This window comes from Tachyglossus aculeatus, chromosome 4 (genome assembly GCF_015852505.1).
Source record: "Tachyglossus aculeatus isolate mTacAcu1 chromosome 4, mTacAcu1.pri, whole genome shotgun sequence".
Lineage (NCBI taxonomy): Eukaryota > Metazoa > Chordata > Mammalia > Monotremata > Tachyglossidae > Tachyglossus > Tachyglossus aculeatus.
Genome location: NC_052069.1, coordinates 13,548,192 through 13,555,183, shown reverse-complemented (window position 1 = coordinate 13,555,183; position 6,992 = coordinate 13,548,192).

Below are 6,992 nucleotides of genomic sequence, written 5' to 3'. Positions count from 1 at the left end.
TGTGCCTGTCCCCGGTCCCCTCACCCCTATTCTTAGGTTGTGAGGCCCCCAAGGGATGGGGAGCCGAGTGATGTTGGCAGAGGTTGTCACCCCAAATTTCTTCCCAAAAGGGCCCCTGAAGTCACTTTAGAAGGGTCTGGATGATAATTATGGTACTTGTTAATCACTTACTATGCATCATTTAAGCATTGTTCTAAGCATTCTAAGCATGAGAAGCAGCGTGGCTCAATGGAAAGAGCATGGGCTTTGGGGTCAGAGGTCATGAGTTCAAATCCCGGTTCCACCAACTGTCAGCTGTGTGACTTTGGGCAAGTCACTTCACTTCTCTGGGCCTCAGTTCCCTCATCTGTAAAATGGGGATTAAAACTGTGAGCCCCCCGTGGGACAAGCTGATCACCTTGTAACCTCCCCAGTGCTTAGAACAGTGCTTTGCACATAGTAAGCACTTAACAAATACCATTATTATTATTATTATTATTATTGGGATGTCAGTCAAACACTACTTAGTCCTAATGTCCCTCCAGTTCTCCCAATTTTCTGATGTTGGTTTGGGGCCCTTTTCCTCTCAATGCACCCCAAGTCACTGCACCTCTATCACCGCCACCACCTTTCACCTGAAGCTCAGGCATCTTCCCAAAGGCAAAGGAGTCATGAGGGACTAGGCTAACTGCCAACTCTTAGGGCTGGCTGCAGGAAAACGTGGCTCAGTGGCTAGCACATGGGCTTGGGAGTTAGAAGGTCATGGGTTCTAATGCAGGGAATGCATCTGTTTATTACTATTATATTGTACTCTCCCAAGGGCTTAGTGCAGTGCTCTGCACACCGTAAGGGCTCAGGAAATACAACTGATTGAATTCATTCATTCAATCGTATTTATTGAGCACTGACTGAGTGCAGAGCACTGTACTTGGGGAAGCAGCGTGTCTCAGTGGAAAGAGCCCGGGCTTTGGAGTAAGAGGTCATCTGTTCAAATCCTGACTCCGCCACTTTCATTCAATCGTACTTATTGAGCGCTTACTGTGAGCAGAGCACTGTACTAAGTGCTTGGGAAGTACAAGTTGGCAACATATAGAGACGGTCCCTACCCAACAGTGGGCTCACTGTCAGCTGTGTGACTTTGGGCAAGTCACTTCACTTCTCTGGGCCTCAGTTCCCTCATCTCTAAAATGGGGATGAAGACTGTGAGCCCACCGTGGGACAACCTGATCACCTTGTAAACTCCCCAGTGCTTAGAACAGTGCTTTGCACATAGTGCTTAATAAATGACATTATGATTATTATTATTATTACTAAGCGCTTGGGAAGTACAAGTCAGCAACATATAGAGATGGTCCCTACCTAACAACAGGCTCACAGGCTAGAAGGGGGAGACAGACAACAAAACAAAACATGTAGGCAGGTGTCAAAATCATCAGAACAAATAGAATTAAAGCTATATGCACATCATTAACAAAATAAATAAAGTAGTAAATATGTAGAAGTAAAATAGAGTAACAAATCTGTACAAATATATATACAAGTTCTGTGGGGAGGGGAAGGAGGTAGGGCGGAGGGGATGGGGAGGAGGAGAGGGAAAAGGGGGCTCAGTGTGGGAAGGCCTCCTGGAGGAGGTGAGCTCTCAGTAGGGCTTTGAAGGGAGGAAGAGAGCTAGCTTGGTGGATGTGTGGAGGGAGGGCATTCCAGGCCAGGGGAAGGAGGTGGGCCAGGGGTCGACCAAGGGACACCCCACCTCACCCACTCACCAACTTGGTCATACCCTCGACCTCATCATCTCCTACCGCTGCACTGTGTCCACCCTCACCAACTCTGAAATCCCTCTCTCTGATCATAATCTTCTCACCTGCCTCCTCACTCACACTCCTTTCCCCTGTAAATCCGTATTACTCCCTCACAGAGATCTCCGCTCTCTGGACCCCACCCATCTTTCGGAGCACCTCACACCCCACCTCGCCGCCCTCTCCTCTCTACCCAGTCTTGATGATCAGATTACTGCTCTCAACTCTACCCTTTCTACTCAGCTAGACTCACTCGCTCCCCTTTCCCTTCGCCGCTCTCGCACCACTCACCCACAGCCCTGGATCACTGCCACTGTCCGCCTCCTTCGCTCTTATGCTCGAGCTGCCGAACGCTGCTGGCGAAAGTCTAAACACCATGCCAACCTCGTTCACTTCAAGTTTATCCTTTCCTGCCTTAACTCAGCCCTCTCCTCTGCCAGACAAAACTATTTCTCCTCCCTTATTGACACCCATGCCCGTCACCGCCGCCAGCTCTTCCGTACACTCAACTCCCTTCTCAGGCTCCCGGTTCCTCCCCCTCCTCCTTCCCTCACCCCCAACGATCTGGCCTCCTACTTCATTAACAAAATTCAATCCATCAGGTCCGACCTCCCCAAAGTCTCTTCCCCCCTTTCTCCATCCCCCCGGCTCTCAAAACTCTCTGCTACTCTCCCATCCTTCCCAGCAGTGTCCTCAGAGGAGCTCTCCCTCCTCTCAAGTGCTACTCCGGCCACCTGTGCTTCTGACCCCATTCCCTCTCATCTCATGAAATCTCTCGCTCCATCCCTTCTCCCCTCCTTAACATCCATCTTCAACCGCTCACTCTCCACTGGTTCCTTCCCCTCTGCCTTCAAACATGCCCATGTCTCTCCCATCCTAAAAAACCCCTCTCTTGACCCCACCTCACCTTCTAGTTATCGTCCCATATCCCTCCTACCATTCCTTTCCAAACTCCTTGAACGAGTTGTCTACACTCGCTGCCTAGAATTCCTCAATAATAACTCTCTCCTCGACCCCCTCCAGTCTGGCTTCCATCCCCTACATTCCACGGAAACTGCCCTCTCAAAGGTCACCAAAGACCTCCTGCTTGCCAAATCCAACGGCTCCTACTCTGTCCTAATCCTCCTCGACCTCTCAGCTGCCTTTGACACTGTGGACCACCCCCTTCTTCTCAACACGCTATCTGACCTTGGCTTCACAGACTCCGTCCTCTCCTGGTTCTCCTCTTACCTCTCCGGTCGTTCTTTCTCAGTCTCTTTTGCAGGCTTCTCCTCCCCCTCCCATTCTCTCACTGTGGGGGTTCCCCAAGGTTCAGTGCTTGGTCCCCTTCTGCTCTCGATCTACACGCACTCCCTTGGTGACCTCATTCGCTCCCACAGCTTCAACTATCATCTCTACGCTGATGACACCCAGATCTACATCTCTGCCCCTGCTCTCTCCCCCTCTCTCCAGGCTCGCATCTCCTCCTGCCTTCAGGACATCTCCATTTGGATGTCTGCCCGCCACCTAAAGCTCAACATGTCGAAGACTGAACTCCTTGTCTTCCCTCCCAAACCTTGCCCTCTCCCTGACTTTCCCATCTCTGTTGACGGCACTACCATCCTTCCCGTCTCACAAGCCCGCAACCTTGGTGTCATCCTCGACTCCGCTCTCTCATTCACCCCTCACATCCAAGCTGTGACCAAAACCTGCCGGTCTCAGCTCCACAACATTGCCAAGATCCGCCCTTTCCTCTCCATCCCAACCGCTACCCTGCTCATTCAAGCTCTCATCCTATCCCGTCTGGACTACTGAATCAGCCTTCTCTCTCATCTCCCATCCTCGTGTCTCTCTCCACTTCAATCCATACTTCATGCTGCTGCCCGGATTATCTTTGTCCAGAAATGCTCTGGGCATATCACTCCCCTCCTCAAAAATCTCCAGTGGCTACCAATCAATCTGCGCATCAGGCAGAAACTCCTCACCCTGGGCTTCAAGGCTGTCCATCACCTCGCCCCCTCCTACCTCACCTCCCTTCTCTCCTTCTACAGCCCAGTCCGCACCCTCCGCTCCTCCACCGCTGATCTCCTCACCGTACCTCGCTCTCGCCTGTCCCGCCATCGACCCCCGGCCCACGTCATCCCCCGGGCCTGGAATGCCCTTCCTCTGCCCATCCGCCAAGCTAGCTCTCTTCCTCCCTTCAAGGCCCTGCTGAGAGCTCACCTCCTCCAGGAGGCCTTCCCAGACTGAGCCCCTTCCTTCCTCTCCCCCTCGTCCCCCTCTCCATCCCCCCATCTTACCTCCCTCCCTTCCCCACAGCACCTGTATATATGTATATATGTTTGTACATATTTATTACTCTATTTCTTTATTTATTTTATTTGTATATATCTATTCTATTTATTTTATTTTGTTAGTATGTTTGGTTTTGTTCTCTGTCTCCCCCCTTTTAGACTGTGAGCCCACTGTTGGGTAGGGACTGTCTCTATATGTTGCCAATTTGTACTTCCCAAGCGCTTAGTACAGTGCTCTGCACATAGTAAGCGCTCATTAAATACGATTGATGATGATGATGACATGCGAGAACGAGGTACATTGAGGAGGTTAGCGGCGGCAGAGGAGCGGAGGGTGCGGGCTGGGCTGGAGAAGGAGAGAAGGGAGGTGAGGTAGGAGAGGGCGAGGGTGATGAATGAATGAATCCTCATATGACTCATCCAGTGTAGTGATGGAAATGCAATCATAGCTTCACTGTATGAGACTAAATATGTTTCAAAACTGCATTGTTCTTGATCTTGTCTTCCTCTACTGGTGACCAAAGAAAGGGCAAGATGAAATGTCATAAATCACAGTCATTTAAAAATAAGACTCTTCATAAGATAAATTATTGCCAATATTACAACTGCAATCTTTTCAAACTCACCAGCAAGCCCTTAGGACTAGAATTTCATTTTCAGAAATGCTGAAATCCTTTTGTTTCTGCAACTGTGTTCTTGGATCTTGTTTACAATTTCAAATGCCTCTAACATCTGTGCTTCACTCGTATTTATGTCTGTGTGAGTAGCATGGATCAGTGGAAAGACCAGGGCTTGGGTGTCAGAGGTCATGGGTTCTAATCCCGGCTCTGCTGCTTGTCAGCTGTGTGACTTTGGGCAAGTCTCTGTGCCTCAGTTATCTCATCTGCAAAATGGGGATTAAGACTGTGACCCCCATGTGGGACAACCTGATCACCTTGTATCTACCCCAGAGCTTAGAACAGTGCTTGGCACAAACTAAGTGCTTAACAAATACCATTATTATTATTATTATTATTATTATTATTATTATTATTATTATTATATGTCCTGTCATATACTTAGGTGGTGAAGCTCTTTAAGGGCCAGGCTAGGACTTGATTTGCTATCTAGCTTTCCTGTAATGGCTTTCCTTTAATTGCCTTCACTTCCTCACTGTTCCACTAATCGTCAGCTGTTAACAATTAATCCATTTAAAGTGCAGGTGAATTTGATAATAATAGTAGTGATGATAATAATAATGGCATTGGTAGTTTAAGTGCTTACAATTCAAACACTCTATTAAGTGCTGGAAAGATACAATATAATTAAACTGGGCAGAGTCCTCATTCCCCCTGGGGTTCTTAGTCTAAAGAGAAGGGAGGACAGGTATTTTATGTCCATTGTTTAGCTGAGCTCGTTATGGGCATGGAACGTATCTACTGATTGTATTGTTCTGTACTCTCCCAAGAACTTTGTTCGGTGCTCTGTGTATAGTAAGCACTCAATAAATACTATTGATTGAAACTGGGTCACAGAGAAGTTCAGTAACTTGTCAGACATCAGGCACGTTGCTGAGCCAAAATTAGAAGCTATAAATCCTGATTCCCAAACCCAACCTCTTTCCATTATTATTACTAATAATAATGTTGGCATTTCTTATGTGCTTATTATGTGCCAAGCACTGTTCTAAGCACTGGGGAGGATACAAGGTAATCAGGTTGTCCCACGTGGGGCTCACAGTCTTCATCCCCATTTTACAGATGAGGTAACTGAGGCACAGAAAAGTACTGATGGCTTCTACGTTCACTCCGCTTCTTGTTGTTATCTGCTTGGTTTTAGGGACAGCCCGGTGACTCTTGGTTTCATAACTGGCACTTGATTTGTACGTTGTGTTCTTGTTCAGTACACTGCTAAGTACGGTCACCTGGCCAAAGTCTGGGATGAATCAATCTATAATGCACCGTTCTCTATTTTTTATGGTATTTGTTAAGCACTTTAGTATTCTGCACACAATAAAGCACTCAATAAATATGGTTGATTGATTGATTGATTTTTCAGACATTAGATGACAGTCCAAAACTCCAATCCAGATGGGCTGGATGGTGAAAGCATGAGATCAAAGGGCACAGTTGACGTTATTCTGATATTGTACATATTTACTATTATATTTATTTTGTTAATGGTGTGCATATAGCTTTGACACCCATCCACATGGTTTTTTTTTTCATCCGTCTCCCCCTTCTAGACTGTAAGCTCGTTGTTGGGTAGGGACCTTCTCAATTTGTTGCCAACTTGTGCTTCCCAAGCGCTTAGTACAGTGCTCTGCACACAGTAAGCGCTCAATAAATGCGATTGAATGAATGAATGAATGAAGTGACTTGCCCAAAGTCACACAGTTGACAATTGGCGGAGCCGGGATTTGAACCCATGCCCTCTGACTCCCAAGCCCGTGCTCTTCCCATTGAGCCACGAAGCTATTCATCCTGCTTCCTACACGATGACCAATTCTTTTCACAGTTTGGTTTTTGTTCATTATATTATTAGGATTCTCCTGGAGAATTTAGCATTCCCTCCTATTTATCCTGTTCCCCTCTGGATGGTTAGAAGGGGTCTCCCTAGGTCACGGGGAGAGTGAGAAGGCAGTGTGGATTAATGGATAGAGCACAGGTCCTGTGCCTCAGTTTCCTCATCTGCAATGAATAGACCACAGGTCAGCACAACTTGGGTTCTAAGGCCAGCTCTGCCGCTTGTCTGCTGTGGGACCTTGGGCAAGTCACTTCACTTCTCTGAGACTCAGTTCCCTCATCTGTAGAATAATAACTTGCCAACTTGTACTTCCCAAGCGCTTAGTACAGTGCTCTGCACACAGTAAGCGCTCAATAAATACGATTGAATGAATGAATGAATAAGTTCGGTACTTTTTTAAGCGCTTACTGTGTGCCAAGCACTGTGAGCCCACTGTTGA